This window comes from Phyllostomus hastatus, unplaced genomic scaffold, assembly GCF_019186645.2.
Source record: "Phyllostomus hastatus isolate PE091 unplaced genomic scaffold, TTU_PhHast_1.1 phas_contig_5, whole genome shotgun sequence".
NCBI lineage: Eukaryota > Metazoa > Chordata > Mammalia > Chiroptera > Phyllostomidae > Phyllostomus > Phyllostomus hastatus.
Genome location: NW_025333897.1, coordinates 6007891 through 6031930, shown reverse-complemented (window position 1 = coordinate 6031930; position 24040 = coordinate 6007891). Strand labels below are relative to the sequence as shown.

At 45.2% G+C, this 24040-nt stretch overlaps 1 protein-coding gene across 2 annotated transcripts in view; it reads right to left on the bottom strand.

The window, feature by feature from the left end:
• Nucleotides 1-20411, bottom strand: part of FFAR2 (free fatty acid receptor 2) — a 28678-nt gene extending 8267 nt beyond the window's left edge. The window contains exons 1-2 of one of the 2 annotated variants that reach the window (XR_006786599.1): nucleotides 20275-20411; nucleotides 13565-13849 (exon numbers count right to left, since the gene is read on the bottom strand). The gene's annotated coding sequence lies outside the window, so the exon portion shown is untranslated. Of the gene's footprint in view, nucleotides 1-13564; nucleotides 13850-20274 lie in introns of those variants that run through there. The other variant, XM_045846834.1, reaches the window with a different exon arrangement.
• Between the last annotated feature and the right edge of the window lie 3629 nt (nucleotides 20412-24040).

Genomic DNA, 24040 nt, shown 5'->3' with positions numbered 1-24040 from the left:
TCAGTCAAGCACTAGCACCTTTGGACCCTGTCTCTCTTGGCCTCTGTTGTGGGCATTGCATGTTTTCGCCACCTACTGCTGGCAACCACATCACACCCTCGCTGTGCAGAGACCTCTCCTTCCTTCCTCTGTCCACCTGCTCACTGTTCATCAGACTCCACTCCTCGCAAATAGTACCAGCTTCAGTGTCTGGATAATGGTTCCTCCCAAAGAGACCCATGTCCTAATCTCTGGAAACTGTGAATATTGCTTTCTCTACATGGCAGAAAAGGATTTTGCTGATGTGATTAAGAATTTTATGATGGGGAAATTATTCGGGTTTATCTAGGTGGGCCCTAAATGTAATCACAAATATTTTTATAAGAAGGAGGCAGAGGGACATTTCAGACAGAAGAGGAGAAGGTAATATAATCACAGAGGCAGAGATTGGAGTGATGTGGCCACAAGCCAAGAATGTCAACAGCCACCAGGAGGTGGAAGAGGCAAGGAATGGGTTTTCCTCTGGAGAGCCTCTGCAAGAACCATGGTCCTGCCTACACGTTGACTCTAGCCCAGTGATGCTGGTTTTGAATGTCTGGGCTCTAGAACTGTGAGAAAATAAATTTGTGTTGTGTTAAACCATCAAGTTTGTCGCAGTTTGTTATAGCAGACATAGGAAATCAGTTCAACAGCCAACATTTACTGCTCATATGATACTATGTGTGAGGCACTATGCTAAAGAGTTTTACAAAGGTGAACTCATTTAATCCTTAAAACATTCTGTGAGGTTGGCACACATCCCCATTTTACAGAAGAGAAAACTGAAGTGTAGAGAGGTTTAAGTAATTTGCCTGATGTCAAACAGCTGATAAATGGAAGAGCTGAACTCTGAACTTAGGGCCCAGGCTGTCTGGCTCTGGAGTCATGGTGTTCACCACTGCACTATGTTCCCCACCATGCTGGGAGGGTGCAGGTTAGACCCAACTTCCCTAGCAGACCCTGGAAGTCCTGTAGATGTCACACAGGAGGATACAAAGGCACAGGCCAGGGTGTCATGTTATCTACTTCCAACATGATCAGGCTTTCTGACAGTAGCCTTCACTCTTTCCCTGAAACCAAGAAGGAAAGAATGACCCTCAACCCCAGTTTCTCAGGTCCTTGGAAACTTCCAGCCCTTTACATGTTCTAGTTGCTGCTCTAACCCCAGATCCCAGATATGATCTTTCATTGATCTCTCCCTCCGTGTCTCCAAAAGTTTGAATACCCAGAGAACAGAGAGATGATACCATTCACTGTTTTTTTTTGCTACTAGATTCACAGTGTCATTTAACATTTATGATCATTAATGTTTATAAGAATCTGGATTAGATTGTGAAACAGAAATAAGAACTTGGGAGGAGACTCTTCCTTTATTATTAAAATCTTTAAGAGGTTGTCTGAACTTTTCCTTCCTCTCTGACCCCCTTCTCCACTTGCTGTCTATATAGAGCTGAACTTCAGACCAGGAACTGGACTGAAAAACCAATCCCATCCCTCATCCCCTCGTCCCCTTGGCCACACACACACAGCTTTCAGGCCAGACCACTTGGTAGCTTTCATGGGCTCAGGCCACCTTTGGACGCTTTTCAGTGTTGACCTTGAGCGAAGGAGGACAGGCAAGACAGCCTCTGGAAGTGGAAGTGGTACAGACTCCCTTAGTAAAGTTGGATGTGCCTGCAGTCAGGTGCCAAGGGTGAGCCAAGTTGGTGCAAAACTGAATGCTCTCTCTTCCTTTTCTAAGCCTTCCCTCTGCTTTTCTCCCTTAACCTGCTTCTGTCACATACAGGACTTCCCTCACTAGTTATGGTATCACTGGAGTTACCAGGGTTTCTGCCAGGTTTTCAGACTCTAAAGAAACTCAAGTTAGACCATTGAGTCTCAAGAGGTGTGGTGAGATCATCAGAAGCTCCTGGGTGAGGAGAATGGTAGCTCATGTGGTTTGAAAATGTTTGGGAATTTTTCAGGAGAGGGTAAAGCCCTGGTTTTCTTAATATAAACTATAGAAAGTACAGTTTGTGTTTATCAGAAGTGGAAATTGGTTAAAAAGATTGAGAAACAGTGATGCAGTGATGTAATGCTCTACTACTAGCTCAGAAAAGTTTTATGAACCCAGGTTCTCTGCATGTTGAGTCATTCTCCCCCAGCTCCTTTTGCCAGAAGAATTCAGTTCCCAGAAAGAGCATGAAGACTGTTATCAAGAGATAGGGTCACAGGAGCATGCAGATGGAGGTTGCATTTGGAAGATGTCTTTGGGGTTCCCTTTTTTTGCCTTGGGCCCTTGCCAAGCCACAATGAATTAGCACCTGAGAGTCCCCTTGTGTCCCAGGAGGTTTTTGCCATGTATAAAGCTAAAGGGTTTACATCTCAGTTACGGGTTGCCAAATGGGCCAGGAAACTGTAATCACAGAGGCTGGAACATATCCTTTTTCTCACATCACATGAAGGAAACAGGGCGTCCAAGGCTGGTACAGCTGCTCAGGAGTGTCCTCCACACAACAGGCTCCTTCTAGCTTTTCTGCCTCCCGACTTTTGGCTTTTCATTTCATGATATTAAGAAAAGTTATCTTTAAAATTTTTCACCATATTTTATTTATAGAGCAGTTTTAGGTTCACAGCAACACTAAGAAGAAGGCACAGAGATTCCCCATAGACCCCACACATGCACAGGCTCTGCCATTGCCAGCACCCCCACCAGAGTGGCACATTCGTTACACTTGATGAATCCACACTGACCCATCATCATCACCCAACTTATCCCTCTTTTAATGGAGAAAACTATAGCTCTTCTAGAAGACGTATCCCGCAGACTTCTGCTTACTTCTCACTGGCTAGCACTATGTTTCATGACAACTCCTAGCTGCAAGTGTGTTCGGGTATGTGACTATTACCTGGGCACTTTCCCAATTGACAAAATTGGGTAAGGAATAAGGGGAGAGTACCAAACGTATATAGTTCTTGAACTGAAAATATGGGAAAAATATTTCTAAGACTAAACATCTATGGTGGCCATAAAAAGGTATGGAATTTTAGAGAGAATTTTTATAAATTATTTTCATTAAAGTGTAACATAGATACAATAGAGTGTTCTGATCTTAGTATACATATACACATATATGCATACATATGATGACTTAACATATGTATGCAGTTGGGCAACCACCAGTAGGTCAAGATATAAATTATTTTCAGTGCCCTAGAAGGCCCCTTTGTGCCCCTCTCAGTCAGCAACCCTCCCAGACCGAGATAACTATTCCCACTCTACCACTAAGAGAGGGATACTAACCATGACAAATGTTGGAAAGAAAACAAGTGATACCAGGAGAAGAACAAAAGGGAAGAAGAAGAGGGCCAAATTAATGGCTGCTTTGGTGATATTTTGCTTTCTTTTGCTTCAAATTATTCTAATTTCATTTTTAGAAACTTCTATTTAAAGTGTCATAAAAAACTGAAGACAGAAATTTTAGTTTGTTATAAAGGTGATATATACTGAAACTCCAATCTGTTAGAACTGGATTCCACTGCACATAATAGAACAACTCCAAGTTACAGTGGTAGAAATAAGATAGAATTATATTTCTCTGTCATATCAAAGCAGCCTGGAGATATGTAATCCAGGGCTGTCTTTTGCAGTCCCAGGAAAACTTCAAGACCTGTCCCCCACTAGCTCTCTACTCTGTCAAGTCTAGAGTAGCCTTTGTCTTTATGGCCAACTATGGAAACTGAAGCTCCAGCCATTACATCTGTGTTCTTGGCAGTGGAATAGAGGAAGGGAAGAAGTGTTCACCCCTTCTCAATTTAATACACTTTTTAGAAGTTCCACACAACACTTCTGCTAATAACTTAATAGCCAGCACTTAGTCAAATAACCACACCTAGCTGCAAAGAGCCTTGGAAATAGACTTTTACCAGGGTGCATTGGGCTAATGACATGGATGAGATTGTTAGGCTTGTCATAATTGAAGAGAATTGTAGAATCAATTGAAGCTCTCTGAGAACATTCTGCTTAAGAAAAAATTAGAACAAAGCACCTCCCTGATTTTGGGTGCCTTTCCCCAGGCTTAACTGACTGAGCTTCTACCATTTGCTTCTTTGAAAAATCTGGTGGTGCCTCCTTCCCCTCTTCCCAATCAAACTGTTAGTGAAGTTCTTTGATGGGGTAAGGATTCTGCTTTTTAGATTTCCTATCCTGAACCTCCTAACTCCTCACTTGCCCTGACCCCGCTTCTAGACACTTCAGACTTTCCACTTCTACCCTTCCTGGACAAGAAGTCTTCTTACAAGCACTTTGAAGTTTCAGAAGTACCCTCCTGCCACATAAAGATGAGGAGCTAAACATTTCTATCTGCATGTTGTACTGGTGTCGGATTCATACCCTCTCAGAGGCTTCTCAGGCCTCCTGAGGAGGGTGAACTTCGTTTGAGGAGAAAAAAGAACTTAGCTCTTTTCTCAGTTAGATTCTGCCATGCAGTGGCCTTTGGCCATTTAGGATTACAGCCTGAGCAGAGAGAGTGTCTCCTGTCCTGAGGTCCCAGCCAAGATCTCCAGGCTGGCCCTGCTGGCTCAGAGAAGTCTGGCCAGACCCACATGCCTATGGCATGTGCCTGAGGGTCAGGGTCAGCTCCGGTTGAACCACAGACAGTGAGAAATGGAGAGGATGACTTTCTGGCACCAAAGGAGGGATTCTATGTCAGGACCTGCTTCTCTCATGACCTGTGCAATTTTGGTCTGCAATGTTTCCCCTTCTTGCTCCCTCTAGTAAGTGCAATGAAATACTCCTAACTGACATTGTAACAGCTTACCCTGTATTCCCTCATTGCCTTGTTTACTGAAACTCACAGACCCTGGTCCTTCCAATATTACCAGAGACCTTTGACTTCTATTTCTTGCCTCTGGTTGCCACATACCAGTGTGTTTCAACACATTTTTCGAGAACTACAGACTTAGAGGACCAGGTGAGTGGAGAGGTGTTCCTGGCCTGGCTACAGATGGACCGACTACCTGGGGCTCCTGTCTGGCCTGGCACCAGTGTAAAATCTACCTGTATCCACATTCGGATCCTATCTGCTTTTCTTCACTGCTGCCATCCGGCAGATTGTTCCCAAGAGCAACACCCTCCACTTAGTCCTCTAGAAGTCCCAGTGCCGTCTGGTGTGCTCCACCATCCTTCTTTTCCAGACACAAACAGTGGTCAGGGTGCTTCCCACAGTGTTCCCAGGGAAAGTCTCCAGGCTTCTGGGAGGGCATGTAAGCCTGAAAGCACCTTGATGACTGTTCTGTCTATAGCCACAGAACTCTCTCATCCACAGGAGTCACTTGTCAGAGAAAAGAAGGGCATTCAGAGGCAGCCAGGTGCTCTGCTTCTCCCCAAGTCTCTGCCCCTGCAAGTCTAATCATCTCTCTGCATGCAAGTTCTGACTGTTCTCCCAGGCCACTCTTTACATGTGTAATCCAGTATTTCTGAGGATCCTTTCTCGTAATTTCTGTATGCTCTCTGGCTGTTTCTCACCCCTTCCTTCTGTTCTTTCTTCATCTCCCTTCCTCCCCACCTCCACCCCGGACTATGGACTATTTCAAGTTCATGGCAAGTTCATCAAGTTCCTGTTCTCTTCCCAGCATGAACTAGTCAAAGCAGGTTAATCTTTCCAGTTTTGCATCACATAGCATTCCTCGGCCAGTGAAGTACATTTCATAGAAACTGGGCTACAGGCTTCCAAGGTCAGTAGCTCCAGCCAGCCCAGAAAGATGTTTTGAGTCCAGCTGGCACCACAAAGCTCCTTGCTGTGTAGGGAATCAGGTTCAGCTCTTGTTCCCACACATCCTGTCTGTCCCAGTCTTCTAGCCCTGGTCTCTGTGCCACCTCCTCTCCCATCCCAGTGTCCTCTCTCTGAGGGCCCAGGAGAACCCTACTTTCCCCAGGTGCAACAGACAGTCTCTTGGACTGGGCAGCTGAGGGCAGAGTGACAACCAGAGGTGTTCTTCACCTCTTCATGAATGAATGGGTTTAGAGCACCAGATAAGAGAGCCATGGTTTTTACCTTCATGGAGTTTACATTCCGGTGGGGAGGGAGAATAGAATAGTATCTACATGAATACGGAGAGTGATTTATTGTTGTGGCACATTCTATGACAGAAATAAATAGGAGGATCTAATGGAGTAGCTTGGGATGGGAGGTGGGGGCCTTAGCTGAGTGGTAGGAAGTGCTCCTTGAGGGGTGGAACTTGAGCAGAGCCCTGAAGACATGCTCCATACATAAGGGTGGGGGGCGAGGGGTGGCACTCTGGACAGACCAGACCCTTTGTCCCAAGACCCTGGGACAACACAGAGCATGGAGTGATGGAAGAACTGAAAAGGGGCTCGTGTGGCCGAGCAAAATGAGCATGAGAGGGTGTGATGGGAAGGGAGGTCAGAGATGTGACTGCAGGAGGGAAGCTCATCACAGTGGCTCTATAGTCCAAGTCCAGGAGTGGGACTTTATTATCAAAGTAATAGGAAAACATTGAAGAGTTTAGGCACAGAAGCGAAATGATCTGACTTGTAGTTTTTGAAGACCCACTGGTGACCTGTTAGAGTGCAAGTGTATCTCACTACATTGTCGGTCAGAACCTCATTCTTCTCCAGGTCTTAGGGGAGCCTGACCCTTGGAAGGACATGCTATTTGTCATTTATCCCTCCATTCTCTCTCCAGGCTTCACTACTCCCCCTCCACCCCTGCTCACACTTGCTTTCTAGGTGAAGAGGAGCAAAAAGGAAGAGACTGATCTTTTCCTCTTGATTAACCTTACTTGTGTCATTTTACTTATTGTTTTCTATAGAGGTTCATAACATTCTGGATTTGAGTGAATGGCACTCACTGGCAAGGAAATGTCAGAAAGAAGAGTGCTGCTTTCCTCCTTGCATCTTGTCTCACCACTCTTCCTACACGGGAGGGGCTGCAGGCTGTGAATATTACTGAGGAAACTTGATTCCAGAGGAGTCAAGTAGCAATTGGTTCCCATGACATTTGACCCCCATTGTTACCTCCTTTCTGCCTCAGTCACCTAAGGGTCACCCCTGTTTTGCTCCTCCCCAGGTGTTAAGCCTGTATAAACAAGAAGAGGAGGAGGAGTTTCTGGCTTGGGAGGACCAAACTGGGGCATAGCTGAGTGCTTCCTCCTTTCTTCCAGCTGGCCTCTCCTCCTTCCCTTTTTTACAGAAAGCCTTCACAGCTCCAAGACACACCCCCATCCCTGCCCAGCACTTTCCTGGGCCATCGGGGAGTCATACTGAAGACAGAGACTCTACTCTGCCATGCAGAGTCTTAAGAAACTTTCCTATAGGCCAGTGTTTCCTAGGCCTGGCTGACTACCCCTGTTAGTATCTCTGAAGAGCCAAGGATAGTGGCAATATTTGGGGAGAGGGAGTGTGGGATGGTATGGGTAAGCACTTAAAAAAAGCATATTTAATACAATTTTATATTTGAAAAGAAAACCCAAAACAGTTATTTTCATGGTATATACTAGTGAGAGTCATGTTTTGGTTTATTTTGACTAAAGGTTGAGAAGTACTGAGAAGGCAGGATGGCACCTCAAGCTCAACTCAAAGGAGGGCCCTCTCTCCAGGATTTCTTTAGAATGAGCTGCAAGCTCCTATCCGATAGGGGACTCAAGACCTGGAAAACTTTAGCTTAAGGTTGTCAGGATGGGTGGGGTAGGACAAAATGGCGGCTGGACTACAATCAATCATGGCAGCTGAACTAGAACCTGGAAAAGATGGCTGACGTCAAACCAGGGCCCGAGGAGAACCACCAATGATATGTTGCCGCTTTGTTCAGAGGGGACCAATCCCCAGCTCCCATGAAGAGAGCCAACCAGAACAAAACCCGGCCATATACCCTGCTTGTTGCAGCTTTTCTTGGCCTCACCGTGGGGACTGAAGAAACATCGCCTGGGAGCGCAAACCCCAATAAAGCTCTATACTGCCTAATTTTGTGGTTAATTAGCATTTATTCCTCGGGGGAGCCTAAGAAAATCTTTCAAATGTAAAAAGATATAAGTCTAGCAAGTAATGTGTATGTTAAGCTTTTGTTTCAGAAACTACAGATAAGGCCCATCCTGGCTCCTGGGAAAAGCAGCCGACCTCCTGGGGCATTGGCTAGAGATTACCGCCTGGGGACAAGTTGGAGGCATCTGGGCCTTTTGTGTGACACCCCCCACCCCCAACTTGGGAACAGCTAACTGCCCAGAACAGGAATGCTGCAGCTTCACTCTCCTAATCCTCCCTGAATTTCAAAGCCCTCACCGCACCTTGTTTGTCCTTTCCCACTCCCTTATAAAAGATCTGGTCAGGAAAGAGAAGGGAAGATGGCTTTGTTAGGGTATGAACCCACCACCTTCTCAGATCACTGGCCATCTGAATACAGCCTCCATAAAAGATTCAATCACTGTCATTGCTTATTAGTTTTGGTAGTGACAGGCAGCCCAAACACTGGTGTCTTTTCTGGTTACATATTTTGGTGACTCCATGCCGGGACAGACTTTGGGGCTCTCCGGTAAGTCTGGGTATTTGGTGGGGAGTCCCATTGGCTGCCTGAACTGAGGGGCCCTGGGGGTTTGGAGTCAGAGAATCCCAAGCAGCTGCCAAGCAATTTCACTTGGGGATTCTCCCCCGCTTGCTCCCAGCACCTCTCGTCATGCATCACACTGGATTGAATCATTGCGCTTTCTGGTTCAGGTTGAAATCCCAGGTTACAACTAAGGACACCTGTTCTGTTTTGGGTACCTTCGGTTTGGAGCTCTGTCTGGTCTGAAAGGACATCTGTTCTGTTTTGGGTGCCTTCTGTTTGGAGCTCCGTGGAGTTCTGTCTGGTAGAATGGAGGGAAAAGCCTCCATTCCGTGAAATGGCCATTTGAGCCAGTTCTAATTCGCTAACTTATGAGCATATATCAAACCCATATGTTATTTTGTTGTAATACTGTTCTGTTTGTGTTCTGTATAACTTAGACTCAGGAGAGTGCTGCTGGCTGAATGGGTCTTTAAATTACTGTATTATACTGTAACTAGAGTTGTTTTGTCAAAAATCAAGGAAGTGGGACAAATTGCCTTATCTAGAAGTTTTTGGGTTTACATGATAAAGATGCATGTAAAGTTAAAAAGTAAATAAAAGAGGAAAATCAGTTAATGGCTCAGAGAAAAGAGAATTTACATGTGAAAGATAGAAGCTCAGAGGAGAAGGGCCAGGAAGATCTAGATATTATGACCGCTGCAAGTTGGTCAGAGTTCCTGCAGCCCCAGGGAATCTACTCCTGTGAGTGAAACGGGAAAAGTGCACCTGAACTGGCATCGCTGTCTTCAATCAGTCAAAGAACCAGATTCGGTGGAGGAAAAACCCCTACCAGGGCAGGGCAATATCCTTTTTGGAGACTTTCAGTGGGAGTAAAGCCAGAGTAAGTCCTGCTAGATGTTATTGGGTATATACTCTCTTTTGTACATTGGATCTGTTGAACTGGGAAAGCTCAAACCCTTCTAATGGACATAACCCTGCTAAAATGACTGATTTGGTTGCGTCAGTTTTTGCCACTTATCATCTCAATTGGGCACACATAGGAGGCTCATTGAATTCTTTGCTTCAGTAAGGGGGATGAGCAGAGGCTGGTGTTGGATAAGGCAAATGAAGAGGCTCGGGGGTTACACCAAGAAAATCCAGATGGGGCTCTGGGCCTTCCCAGGGAAATAGCTGTAACTGAGCCCAATTGGGACCCTAATGGGGATGGCCTTATTCTCTTAGAGCATAGTAAGAGATGCCTCCTTGAGGGAATGGGGAAAAGCGTCCCTGACCAGAAAAGTCTGACTATGGTGCAAACCATGCAGCAAAAGTCCACAGAGGACCCCTCCCAACACCAGGAAACAGTTAAGGAGCTTCCTGGGGATGGCAAGTGACTGCTGCATTTGAATTCCAAACTTTGGGCTCACTGCTAATCCACTGTATGAGGCTCTGAAGGGACCAGAATATAGCCCTTTAGAGTGGACAAATGAGTGCACTCAGGCTTTTGAGTTCCTGAAAGTGCACCTGGCTTCAGCACCAGCCTTGGGCTTTCAAACCTACTGAAGCCCTTTCAATGATATGTGTGTGAGAAACAGGGCGTTGCCCTAGAATTCCTCACCCAAATGCTTAGTGACATTTGTAGCCCATTGCATAATTGTCAAGGAAATTAAATCACACTGTCCAGGGGTGGCTGGCCTGCTTGAGAGTGGCAACCACCTGGGAGCTCTTGGAGGAAACTGGAAAAGTTTGCCTTGGGGCAGCCTATGCCAGTTATGTGTCACAGCAAGTGTTGAGCCTGCTGGAGCAAAAGGGAAATATGTGGCTGACTGCTGAAAGAATGGGCAGGTACGAAGCCCTTTCTTCTCGACAATCCCAATGTCTCCCTCAAAACTCTAAGTGAAGTAATTCCTGCCTTTTTCTCCCAGACCCTGACTCAGCTGCACTAATACATGACTGTGCTGAAATAACTGATGAAGTGTATTCTAGCAGAATTGATTTATAGGACCATCCTGTAGAGGAAGCAGATTGGACTCTCTGTACAGATGGAAGCAGCTATATGGACAAAGGAAACAGAAAGGCTGGGTACGCAGTTGTGACTCTTGAAGGAGTAGTAGAGGCCAAGGCCCTGCCACCAGAAACCTCTGCCCAGAAGGCTGAGCTGATCGCATTGATGAGGGCACTGGAATTATCACAGGAAAAAAAAAGTAAATGTGTACACTGACTCAAGGTATGCCTTTTTGATTTTGCATGCACATGGTTTCATCTGGAAAGACATAGAACTGTTAACCTCCAAATAAAAAGGAGGTTAAGCGCACAGCCGAAATTCTAAAGTTATTAGAGGCTATTCAGGCACTCTTACAGGTGGCAGTCATGCACTGCCTGGGGCATCAATGAGAGAGAACTGAAGCAGCTAGAGGAAACAATCTGGCTAATAAAACAGCTAAAGAAGCTGCTAAAGGAATGCTTTTAATGTCTTTGGTACCTGTTCTGGACTTGTCACAATTTGACCCTGAATACTCAACTGCAGACTTAGAGAAGGCTAAGGGTTTTGCTGAAGAAGGTCCTGATAGCCAATAGAAAAGGAATAAGAAAGGAGCTGTACTGTTTTCCTGAACATTTAGCAGAGCCAGTCATGAAGCACTTGCACAAGTCCACACACTGTGGAAAAGACTCATTAACCACCTATGTCAAACTGTGGCTCACAGGTCCTGGAATTTCTATTCTAAAGCCATAAGAAAAGTAGTTGCTAGTTGTGTTATGTGCCAGAAGAACAACCCCAAAACAGAACTGCATCAAAGGAAAAAGAAAGCAATACAAAAGATGGTGCCCATTTGAGGACTGGCAAATAGACTTTACCCAGATGCCAAGGCTCCAAGGGTGGAAATATTTGTTAACCTTTGTTGACACCTTTTTCAGGATGGGTAGAAGTCTATCCCAGTAGGACAGAGAAATCTTCAGAGGTAGTAAAAGCATTATTGAAGGAAATAATCCCTCGCTTTGGTCTCCCTGACAGCATTCAGAGTGATAATGGACCTGCTTTCGTTTCAGAAATTACACAGAAGGTTAGTAAAATCCTAGGAATTAACTGGAGACTCCACACAGCATGAAGACCCCAGGCTTCTGGGAAAGTAAAGAAAATGAACCACACCTTGAAGAAAAATATAGCCAAAGTGTGTCAAGAAGCTCATCTTCATTGGGATCAAGCTTTACCTATTACCCTGCTCAGGATAAGGGTGGCTCCTTGAAGTGGGATTCAGTTGAGTCCTTATAAAATTGTGTACAGGTAGCCATTTCAGGTCTCAATTGGGGTGAGAGATATGTATACAGATAAAAAACCTGAAGGTAAAAAAATATGTACAACATTTAAATCAGACCTTAGCTGTGATGAATGACCTTGCCTGTATTAGAGACTTTTCTCCCACAGGTTTGCTGCATTCCTTTGAGCCTGCAGACAAAATGCTACTCAAGATTTAGATGATAGCATCTCCAAAAACCCAACTAGGAGGAAAGTGGACTAGACCTTGGGACATATTCCTCACCACCCCCACCATGATGAAACTGATGGAAATAAAACCTTGCCCTCATCACACCAGAATAAAGAAAGCACTGGAAGATCTGAAAGTCATCTTTGAAAAACAATGACTTATAATCTTTTCTTTACCTTCTGTTTAAAGCCTCGTTATACACAAACTTATTTTATTCAAACAAGATGAAAATATTTGGGCATATTTAGCAAAATTGTTCTGAATATTTCTAAGTTTTACTGTGCAGGAGGAACTTGTTGAACAAAAGTTTTACATCATTTCTTATAAGTGTCTGTACTCCTTTAGAAAGCCTTATAAATTATACTGTGTTCGATGATATTGAAAACAAAATTATCTACTCTGGTATTTATAATTGGGGACCAGTGGTAACTATAAAGAACAAGGAAATATTTTCTTTAAAGGTCACTAATATACCTGTCAGGATGGGCGGGGTAGGACAAAACGGCGGCTGGACTACAACCCGGAAGAGATGGCTGACATCAAACCAGGGCACGAGGGGAACCACCAATGATATGTTGCTGCTTTGTTCACAAGGGACCAATCCCCAGCTCCCATGGAGAGCCAACCCAAAATAAAGCCCGCCATTTTTCCTGCTTGAGGCTGTAACCGGAAAAGACACCGGCATTCGGGCTGCCTGTCACTACCAAATCCAATAAGCAATGACAGTGATTGAATCTCTTATGGGGGCTGTATTCAGATGGCCGGCGATCCGAGAAGATGGCGGGTTCATACCCCAACAAACCATCGCGCTCTTTCTTTCCCAGCCAGATCTTTTATAAGGGGGTTGGGGGAGGGCAAACAAGGTGTCAGCGAAAGCCTTTGAAATTCAACAGTTGCCTCCAATGGGGAAGGGTAGTCACTTGCTTCTTTCTGGTACAGACCTCTCCAAGAGGTCATTTGCTTATTCTTAGGTGCCAAGATAGGCCTTATCTGTAGTTACTGAAACGAAAACTTAACATACACATTACTTGCTAGATTTATGACTATTTACCTTAAGCTAAATTTTCCCAAGTCTTAAGCCCCTATCATTCCCCACCATTAGTATTAAACTATCTCATTTCTATGAGATCAGCTTTCTATGGAAGTATTCACTTTGTTGCCGTGCCTGTTGCTGGACACTCGATTGTTCAGCGGGGGTTTTAGGAATACACGAAACTGCGGGCTTACATAAGGGGGCAAACTGTATACAACAACAAGCTATGATACTGAAGAAAATGACAAGGATAAAAACAATAAAAACTTCTCGAAGACCAGATATGCTGGGCAGCCAGGAGATCAGGTTAGACCAATCAATGCCAAAGAATCCTTTTCCCTGTTTTATATTGGACACCACATCATTTATTTGCTTTACTTTATGGTCTATAAGCTGTGAAGTATCAGTTAGGTTAAAACAGCAGAGTCCCTTAAATTCCTCACATCCATGATTATGTCTCAAAAGAAGGTAGTCTATAGCTGCATGATTTTCCAGTACTGCTTCTCTGACTTGTCCTAATTCTTGACTAATGGCACTAATAGCTTGAAAGGTGGCATTTAAGGCTTTCACCATAGTGTAGGCTAACCTGCTTATTTCTATATTTAAATAAGTTACCATGGTTGGCATCACAAATATAGTTAAAGACACGTATTCAGCAGGGCTAAAGAGGCTTAAATCACTGATGCAATCAGGTGCAAGGGAGACATCCCGTCGAACCCGGGTTAAGTGGGGCTTCTGAGGCATAAACACCGTCAGTCTTCCCAGAGAGCATGGTCCCCCAGAGCTGTTTGCTGGAACATAAGAATAGACCGTCATTCCACAAATCAGAAACCATCCTGTTGGCAGCTTAACATGAGCATAAGCATAAGATACATCAGTAGTAGTGGTACAATTCATTTTTACACCTGCTGAGAGCACAATACAGTTTTTTAGTGCAGTTGACAAAAATTACACATTCTCTAGCTGGGGCTACATTATCGACCTTCAATGAAAACATCTCCCTGTCTGTTATATTTACCACTGGTCCCCAATTATAAATGTCAGAGTAGGTCATTCTCTTTTCAATACGCTTAAACACAGTATAGTTTCTAAGGTTTTCTAAAGGGGCACAGATAAGACATGAAGTGAAAGTCTGTTCTACATAAGTTCCTCCTGCAAGACAAAAGTCAGAAATATTCAGGACATTTTTTTTTGCCAAGTATACCCAGATGTTTTCATCCCATTTGAATGGAATAAGTTGTCCATAACAAGAGGTTAAACAGGAGGCAATGAAGAGAACATAAGTCACTGTTTTTCAAAGATGACTTTTAGATCTTCCTGTGCTTTCTTTATTCTGGTGTGATGAATCTAAGGTTTTATTCCTGCCAGCTTCACTGCAGTTGAGGTGGTGAGGAGTATATCCCAAGGTTCAGTCCACTTTTCTTCTAGTTGATTTTCTGGGGATCCTGTCCTCCAAATCTTGAGCAGCACCTTATCTCCTGATTTGAATGAATGCAATGGACCTATGGGAGAGAAGTCCCTAATACAGGCAAAGTCATTTATCACAGCTAAGGTCTGATTTAAATATTGCACATATTTTTTTCTTACCTTTAGATTTTTATCTATATACATATCTTTCACCCCAATTGTGACCTGAAATGGCTATCTGTACACAATTTTATAGGGACTCAACTGAATCCCACTTCGAGGAGCCACCTTTATCCTGAGCAGGGCAATAAGTAAACCTTGATCCCAATGAAGATGAACTTCCTGACACTTTGGCTATATTTTTCTTCAAAGTGTAGTTCATCTTTTCTACTTTCTCAGAAGCCTGGGTCTCCATGCCATGTGGAGTCTCCAATTAATTCCTAGGATTTTACTAACCTTCTATGTGATTTTTGAAACAAAAGCAGGTCCGTTATCGCTCTGAATGCTGTCAGGGAGACCAAAGCGAGGGATTATTTCCTTCAATAATGCTTTTACTACTTCTGAAGATTTCTCTGTCCTACTGGGATAGGCTTCTACCCATCCTGAAAAAGGTATTCCTTGAAGAGTCACAACTGCATATCCAGCTTCTCTGCTTCCTTTGTCCATATAACTGCTTCCATCTGTACAGAGAGTCCAATCTGCTTCCTCTACAGGATGGTTCTGTGAATCAATTCTGCTAGAATACACTTCATCAGTTATTTCAGCACAGTCATGTATTAGTGCAGCTGAGTCAGGGTCTGGGAGAAAGGGTCTTGTCCACAAAGATTAACAAATATTTCCACCCTCGGAGCTTTGGCATCTGGGTAAAGTCTATTTGCCAGTCCTCAAATGGGCACTGTCCTTAATATTGCTTTCTTTCTTTCTTTTGGTGGGGTTCTGTTTTGGGGTTGTTCTTTTGGCATACAACACATCTAGCAATTATATTTCTTATTGCTTTAGAAATTCCAGAACCTGTGAGCCACAGTTGACATAGGTGGTTGATGAGTCTTTTTCACAGTGCGTGGCCTCGTGCACATGCTTTATGACTGGCTCTACTAAATGTTCAGGAAAACAGTATAGCTTCTTTCTTATTCTTTTCTATTTGCTATCAGGACCTTCTTCATTAAAACTCCATTCCTTAACTTTTTCTAAGTCTGCAGAAAAAGGCAGGAATTACTTTACTTAGAGTTTTGAGGGAGACATTGGGATTGTTGAGAAGAAAGAGCCTCGTACCTGTCCATTCTTTCAACAGTCAGCCATATTTTTCCCTTTTGCTCCAGCAGGCTCAACGCTTGCTGTGACACATAACTGGCATAGGCTGCCCCAAGGCAAATTTTTTCAGCTTCCTCCAAGAGCTCCCAGGTGGTTGCCACTCTCAAGCAGGCTGGCCACCCCTGGACAGTGTGATTTAATTTCCTTGACAATTATGCAATGGGCTACAAATGTCACTAAGCATTTGGGTGAGGAATTCTAGGGCAACGCCCTGTTTCTCACACACATATCATTGAAAGGGCTCCAGTAGGCTTGAAAGCCCCAAGGCTGGTGCTGAAGTCAGGTGCACTTTCAGAGACTCAAAAGCCTGAGTGCGCTCCTTTGTCCACTCTAAAGGGCTATATTCTGGTCTCTCCAGAGCCTCACACAGTGGATTAGCAGTGAGCCCAAAGCTTGGAATTGAAATGCAGCAGTCACTTGCCATCCTCAAGAATCTCCTTAACTGTTTCCTAGTGTTGGGAGGAGTCCTCTGTGGACTTTTGTTGCACGACCTGCACTTACTCAGACTTTCTGTTCAGGGATGCCTTTCCCATTCCCTCAAGGAGGCATCTCTTATAATTCTCTAAGACAGAAAGGCCATCCCCTTAAGGGTCCCAGTTGGGCTTAGTTATAGGTATTGCCCTGGTGTCACAGGTGGGCACAGGTAACCAGGTTCTTAGCGATTGGGACAAAGAATTGAACCGAACACCCAGTGTTCATAGAAGACAACATGGGAGCAGGCCAACTCCAAGCAGAGATTGACCTCATGGGCTGGAGGGACTTTATTCTTATAGGGCAGATCCTTTCTGGCTAGTATTAGTGGGCTTTTACTGAGTATATACAAGTAGTTGCATTACTTTAAAGCTACTGCGCTTGTGGTTTCCCATGATCCTCCCCGATTGGCTACCAGGGAAGAGGGTCCCACAATGCAATGGAATTAATCCCCGTTTCTCCTGGGGTTCCCCTATACTAGGTTCACCTTTCCCTAAGCCAGAGAATTATAGCTCTCCATGCTAGAGATTGGTGAAAAAGAAAAGAGTTATTTATTCAAGTTATACAGACTAAAAGTAATGACTTAATGTCTTTGTTAAAATCCCAAAGTTTCTTGAAACACCCACAAACACACACAGTCCTTCCTTTCCCACTTTGCCCAGTCTGGGGTACCGTATCTTAGGAAAAGAAATAGAAGTCCGTGGCTTAGGCAGCTCTCGGTTTTTCCTAGTAATTTGTGCTCAGCTGGCTGGCCTTCCTTAGTTCCCAGCACCATTGGTTGTGTTGCCAGGATCTCCAGCTAAAGCCTCGTGGTGATTCTTCTCATGGCTGCGGGGGAGGGGGGGGGTGATCCCTCTTTCTGGGAGAGTGATGGCAGCAGCAGCAGCAGCACTGAGAGGGCCAGTGCGGAGCTCATCGTGTCCTGGCCAGAGCAGGTGGCTGCAAGGTTGGCTGAGACCGAGCGGTGAGAGCGTGGGCACAGCGTGCGGAGGCCTGGCGGTGGCTGCGGCGGCCGGGCAGTGATCCGGTGCTCCCGAGTCACTTATTGGTGGCCCCTTCTCGGGCTGCGGCTGCAGAGCTGGCTGGGCCTTGGAGCCAGGCGGTAGAGGAGCCGCAGGCAGCTGCATCTCGGATGGTGTCTACGTGGCTGCGGGAGTCCCCACTCTGCTAAAGCCGCATGGTTCTCTCTCCTCAGTGGTTGCGGTCATCCCTGCACTGCCACAGCTGCATGGTTCTCTCTTCAATGGCCGCCAAGTCTGGGTTTTAAATCCTCGCACCAATCTTCCTCTGCAGCCCCATTTCCAACTCCTCCCACACTTGGCCTCACATGCCAGAACTCATATCCTTCCAGCTTTACTGGGCTGCCATCATGAGTCTGGGCAGGCATGGCCCCATGTCATGGAGCCAATCTTCTCTGAGCTCCCACGCAGGCACTGTAACTTGGGGGACCTGCCCCCCAGTTACACCTTGGTGGGGAAGTTACTTCCATTTCCCTGGCCCAGTGCTGGTCACAGCTATTTAACATATCTATGCAACCAGTTAAAGGTTATAGATATGCTAAATGACCACACCAGAAGGTAGCTGCAAGGCTGTTGCTATGCGAAACAGCTCTCAATGGCCCTGCTTCATTTTTCCCTTCCCCCAACCTACACCTAGAGGGTGGGGGTAAGGACATCTTAAAATCACCTGGACACCTTGAGTTCTGGACCCCATTCCAAATCTCTATTTGGGGCCCCTGTGGCTACACCATCCTACACTGGGAAGGCCCAGAGCCCCATCTGGATTTTCTTGGCTTAACCTCTGAGCCTCTTCATTTGCCTTATCCAACTCCAGCCTCTGCTCATCCCCCTTACTGAAGTAAAGAACTCAATAAGGCTACTATGTCTGCCCAATTGAGATGATCAGTGGGAAAAACTGGCGCGATCAAATCAATCATTTTAGCAGGGTTATGTCCATTAGAAGGGTTTGAGCTTTTCTAGTTTAACAGATCCAATGTACAAAACAGAGTATGTGCCAGATAACATCTAGCAGACTGGCCTTCTGGCCTTACTCTCACAGAAAAAAGTCTTCAAAAAGGATATTTCCCTGCCCCGGTAGGGGTTTTTCCTCTACCAAATCTGGTTTCTTGACCGATTCAAGACAGCGATGCCAGTTCAGGAGCACTTTTTCCATTTCACTCACAGGAGTGGATTCCCTGGGGCTGCAGGAACTCTGACCAGCCTTCAGCGGTCTCATTGTTACAGAACACAACAAGGGGGGCCTGGGACGATATACTATTATTGAAAGAAGGCCCCGCGTCCGTTATGTCTGCCGCCCTAGGAAAGACGTCTCTCAATGCCAGAGATTCGTGAAAAGGAAAGGAAATGTTTATTTAATGCTATACTAACTTAAAGTAGTGACCTAATATCTTTATCAAAAATCCTAAAGTCTCTAAAAACACCCACAAACACACAGTCTTTCCTTCCTTCCCCCTTTGCCCAGTCCAGACTACCGTATCTCAGGAAAGGAAATAGAAGTCCATGGCTCAGGCAGTCCTCTGGTTCTTAGTTAGTCCTCCATCTCGACTGGGAGACCTCCCTGGGTTCCCGGCACCCTCGGCTGAGTTGCCAGGATCTCTGCTAAAACCAGGTGGTGGTTCCCCCTTCTAAAGCTGTGGGGGTCCCCACTCTGGCACAGGCATGTGGTCCTTTCTCCCAGGGCCACCGGAGTCTCCACTCTGTCAAGGCCGCATGGTTCTCCTTCCTCAGGGCTGCGGGAAGGGGAGAGTCCCCACTCTGTCCAAAGCTGCGTGGTTCTCCCTCCATGGCTGCCGTGTCTGGGTTTCAATCCCCCGTGCCAATCTTCTTCTGCAGCCCCATTTCCAACTCCTCCTCCACTTGGGCACACTTGCCCTCAATCTGCTGTCTTCTCCAGCTTTTCTGGTCGCCATCGTGGGTCTGGGCAGGTGTCACCCCATGTCATGGAGCCAATCTTCTCCCAGCTCCCACGCAGGCGCTGTAACTCAGGGGACCTGCCCCCCCGCCGTCACATCTTGCGGGGGGGAGATCCCTTTCCATCCCCCCTGGCCTTGAGCATGGCCATAGCTATTTAGCATATTTAAGTGACCAGCCAAAGGCTATAGGTATGCTAAATGACCATGCCATGGATTAGCTGCAAAGCTGCCCTGCATGTTCTTGCTCTGTGTGCCCCTTCCCCCAACTCACACCTGTGGGGGAAGGGGTGAAGACACCTTAAAATCTCCTGGATACCTTGAGTTCTGGACCCCACCTCAAATGCCTATTTGGGGTCCCCCCTCTTGGCTGCACCCTGTAACATCAATACCTAGATCTTCCGGGTCCCTCTCCTCTGACCTTCTATCTTTCATATGTAAATTCTCTTTTCTCTGAGCCATTAACTGACTTTCCTTTTTTTTTTTCTTTTTAACTCTGCGTGCATCTTTATCATGTAAACCCAAAAACTTCTAGGTAAGGCAATTTGTCCCACTTCCCTGATTTTTGACAAAACAACTCTAGTTACAGTATAATACAGTAATTTAAAGACCGATTTATGACCAGCACTCTCTTGAGTCTAAATTATACAGGACACAAACAGAACAGTACTACAACAAAACAACATACACTTTCGATATACGCTTATACGTCGATCAATTTACCAGAACCCACCCCAGCGGGCTGTTTTCGGAACGGAGGGTCCCCCCCACCCCATATTACCAGACAGAACTCCACGGAGCTCCAAACAGACGCCCTTTTGGGACCAGAACAGATGTCCTTTTGGACCAGACGGAGCTCCAAACAGATGGTACCCAAAACAGAACAGATAACTTAAGTTGTGACCTGGAATTTCAACCTGAACCAGAAAGCGCAACAATTCAATTCAGTGTGATGCACGACGAGAGGTGCTGGGAGCAAGGGGTGAGAATCCCCAAGTGAAATCACTTGGCAGCTGCTTGGGATTCTTTGACTCCAAGCCCTCAGGGCCCCTCAGTCCAGGCAGTCAGTGGGACTCCCCACCAAACACCCAAACTTACCGGAGAGTCCCAAAGTCTGTCCTGGTGCGGAGTCGCCAAAATATGTAACCAGAAAAGACACCGGCGTTCGGGCTGCCTGTCACTACCAAATCTAATAAGCAATGACAGTGATTGAATCTTTTATAGGCGCTTTATTCAGATGGCCAGCGATCTGAGAAGATGGAGGGTTCATACCCTACCTAACAAACCATCTTACTCTTTCTTTACCAGCCAGATCTTTTATAAGGGGGTTGGGGGAGGGCAAACAAGGTGTCAGCGAAAGCCTTTGAAATTCAATAGTTGCCTCCAAGGGGGAAGGGTAGTCACTTGCTTCTTCCTGGTACAGACCTCTCCAAGAGGTCATCTGCTTATTCTTAGGCGCCAAGATAGGTCTTATCTGTAGTTACTGAAAAAAAACTTAACATACACATTACTTGCTAGATTTATGACTATTTACCTTAAGCTAAATTTTCCCAAGTCTTAAGCCCCTATCAAGGTGACTTCTCCGGCCCGTTTCTCTGGACCAGAGAACCTTGCCTGGAAGCACAAAGTCCAATAAAAAGCTTTAGACTGTCAAACTTTGTGGCTGATTAGCATTTATTCCTTAGCAGAGCCTAAGAAAACTTTTCAGTACCCCAGCTAGAGAGTGTGCAACTTGTGTCAACTGTACTAAAACTGTCTTATGTTCTCAGCAGGTGTGGAAATGAATTGCACCACCACCACTGATATATCTTATGCTTATGCTCCTGTTAAACTGCCAACAGGATGATTTCTGATATGTAAAATGTCTATTTCTATGTTCCAGCAAACAGCTCTGGGGGACCATGCTCTCTGGGAAGACTGACGGTGTTTATGCCTCTGAAGCCCCACTTAACCCGGGTTTGACAGGATGTCTCCCTTGCACCTGATTGCATCAGTGACTTACACCTCTTTAGTCCTGCTGAATTCGTGTCTTTAACTGTATTTGTAATGCCAACCATGGTAACTTCTTTAAATATAGAAATAAGCAGGCTAGCCTGCACTATGGTGAAAGACTTAAATGCCACCTTTCAAGCTATTAGTGCCATTAGTCAAGAACTAGGACAAGTCAGAGAAGCAGTACTGGAAAATTGTGCAGCTATAGACTACCTTCTTTTGAGACATAATCATGGATGTGAGAAATTTAAGGGATTCTGCTGTTTTAACCTAACTAATAGTTCACAGCTTATAGAACAAAAAGTAAAGCAAATAAATAATGTAATGTCTAATGTAAAGCTGAGAGAAAGATTCTTTTTTTTAAGATTTTATTTATTTATTTTTAGAGAGGGAAGGGAGGGAGACAGAGAGAGATAGAGAAACATCAATGTGTGGTTGCTGGGGGCCATGGCCTGCAACCCAGGCATGTGCCCTGACTGGGAATCAAACCTGCGACACTTTGGTTTGCAGCCTGTGCTCAATCCACTGAGCTACACCAGCCAGGGCTTGATTCTTTAGTATTGACTTGTCTAAACTAACCTCCTGGCTGCCTAGTATATCTCATCTTTGAGGGGCATTTACTGTTTTATTCTTGTCATTTTCTTCAGTGTCATAGCTTGTTGTTGCATACAATGTGCCTCCTTATGTAGGTCTGCAATTAGGTGTATTCCTAACCACCCCCCAACCAATGCTAAGTTTTGATCTCATAGAAATGAGATAGTTTAATACTAACAGTGGGGAATGATAGGGTGAGGCAGGAGGTAGTCAGGAAGGAAGCTCCCGAGGCCCCCGCAGGGCTGAGGTAGAAAACACCTATACATGACAAAGACCCCCTAAGACGGGTTGTTCCTGTTTTCTGGGACAACTCTGAATCATAGAATGCACCTGCGCGCTACCCCTGATTCATTATAATATCATTATAATGAAATAACATTGTGGGACTCCCTTCTCCAGTAGCCAATCAACAAAGTCATGGGAAACCACGCATGTGCAGTAGCTTTGAAATCCAACTCCTTGTACCTGCACAGGAAAAGCCCGCCAAAGACTAGCAGGGGGCTTCTGCCCCTATAAGAATAGAATCCCCCAGCCCACGTGCCCTTTTTTTTCCTCTGCTCAGAGCTGGCTCACTCCCGTGTCCTGTGGTGTGTACTATCACTTAATAAACCTCCCCTCTTTCTTTATGCTATAAACTTTGTGTGTTCGGTTCAATTCTTTGTTCTCGATCACTAAGAACCTGGTTACCTGTGCACACCTGTGCACACCTGTGACAAGGGGACTCAAGACCTGGAAAATTTTAGCTTAAGGTAAAAAGCTGTAAGTCTAGCAAGTAATGTGTATGTTAAGCTTTTGTTTCAGAGACTACAGATAAGGCCCATCCTGGCTCCTGGAAAAAGCAGCCGACCTCCTGGGGCACTGGCTAGAATTTATCGCCTGGGGACAAGTTGGAGGCATCAGGGCCTTTTGTGTGACCACCCTCTCCCTTGGGAACAGCTAACTGTGGAGAACAGGAATGCTGCAGCTTTGCTCACCTAATCCTCCTTGAATTTCAAAGCCCTCACTGCACCTTGTTTGTCCTCCCCCACCCCCTTATAAAAGACCTGGCCAGGAAAGAGAAGGGAAGATGGTTTGTTAGGGTATGAACCCACCATCTTCTTGGATCGTTGGCCATCTGAATAAAGCGCCCATTAAGGATTCAATCACTGTCATTACTTATTGGTTTTGGTAGTGACAACCAGCCCAAACGCTGGTGCCTTTTCCGGTTACATATCTATGATCTCATCCCAGCTCAGCAGCCCCTTCACTGCCATCACCAACTGCAACCTGAATGGGACCATGTGCAGGAGTTCAACACACCGATTTCAGAGTCACTCATATTCAGATCTCGATTCCCATCCCATTACTAGCTATGTGTTCTTTCACAAGTTACCTAACCTACAGTTAACCCACTAAACCTGTAATTTCAGGGGTTAAGAGCACAGACTCTGGAGCCAGCTGTGTGGGTTGGAATCCTGGCTCTGCTACTTTTTAGCTGTGTGACCTTGGGTGGGGTTACTCATCTTCTCCAGGCCTCAGTGTCCTCACTTGAAAAAATGGGGATAATAATACACCTGCCTTAGAGGTGTGCTGCGAGGATTGAAATGAACATGTAGACATAGGTGTGCATGTGTGTGTATGTACATGTGAACGTGTGTGTGTGTGTGTGTGTGTGTGTGTGTGCCTGGCATACTTATAAGTGCTGGTTGTTACTATTATTTTATTTTTATTTAGGATAAGAGTAAATAATATGTGAGAAAAATAAGTCAAATTTAAAAAATCTATAAGTAAATCATAATGCAGGTTGTACATGGACATAGTAAAAGTTGAGATGCGTATCTGAAAAATAAAGTAACACTAGCTGGACCACAGCATTCTGTCCTCTACTTCATGTCACACTGGTTCCTATGGACTGTTTTTGATCTTACCTTGCTACTTCTTTTCTTTACTAAATTTTCCATCCTGTGCCTCCTGGAAAACCAGCTTCTGTTGAGTTCGTCCTCTAGCCCTCTCATCCTTTCTACTTCCCATAAAGATTCCAGAGTCTCATAGGGAAAATACCAGTTATGTCACACATCAGTGGTTCTCAAGGTGTGGGCCTAGGGCCAGCAAGCATCAGCACCACCTCCTACCCAGACCTGCTGAATCAGAAACTCTGGGCATGGGGTCCAGCAATTTGTGTTTGAATCAGCCCTTCAGAATATTTTGGTGCATGTTAAGGTCTGAGAGCCACTGTAACAGAGGAAGAGTGGGTTTGGTAATTGTTTTGGGGTTGCTCAAATTCACAGTCCTATTTTGG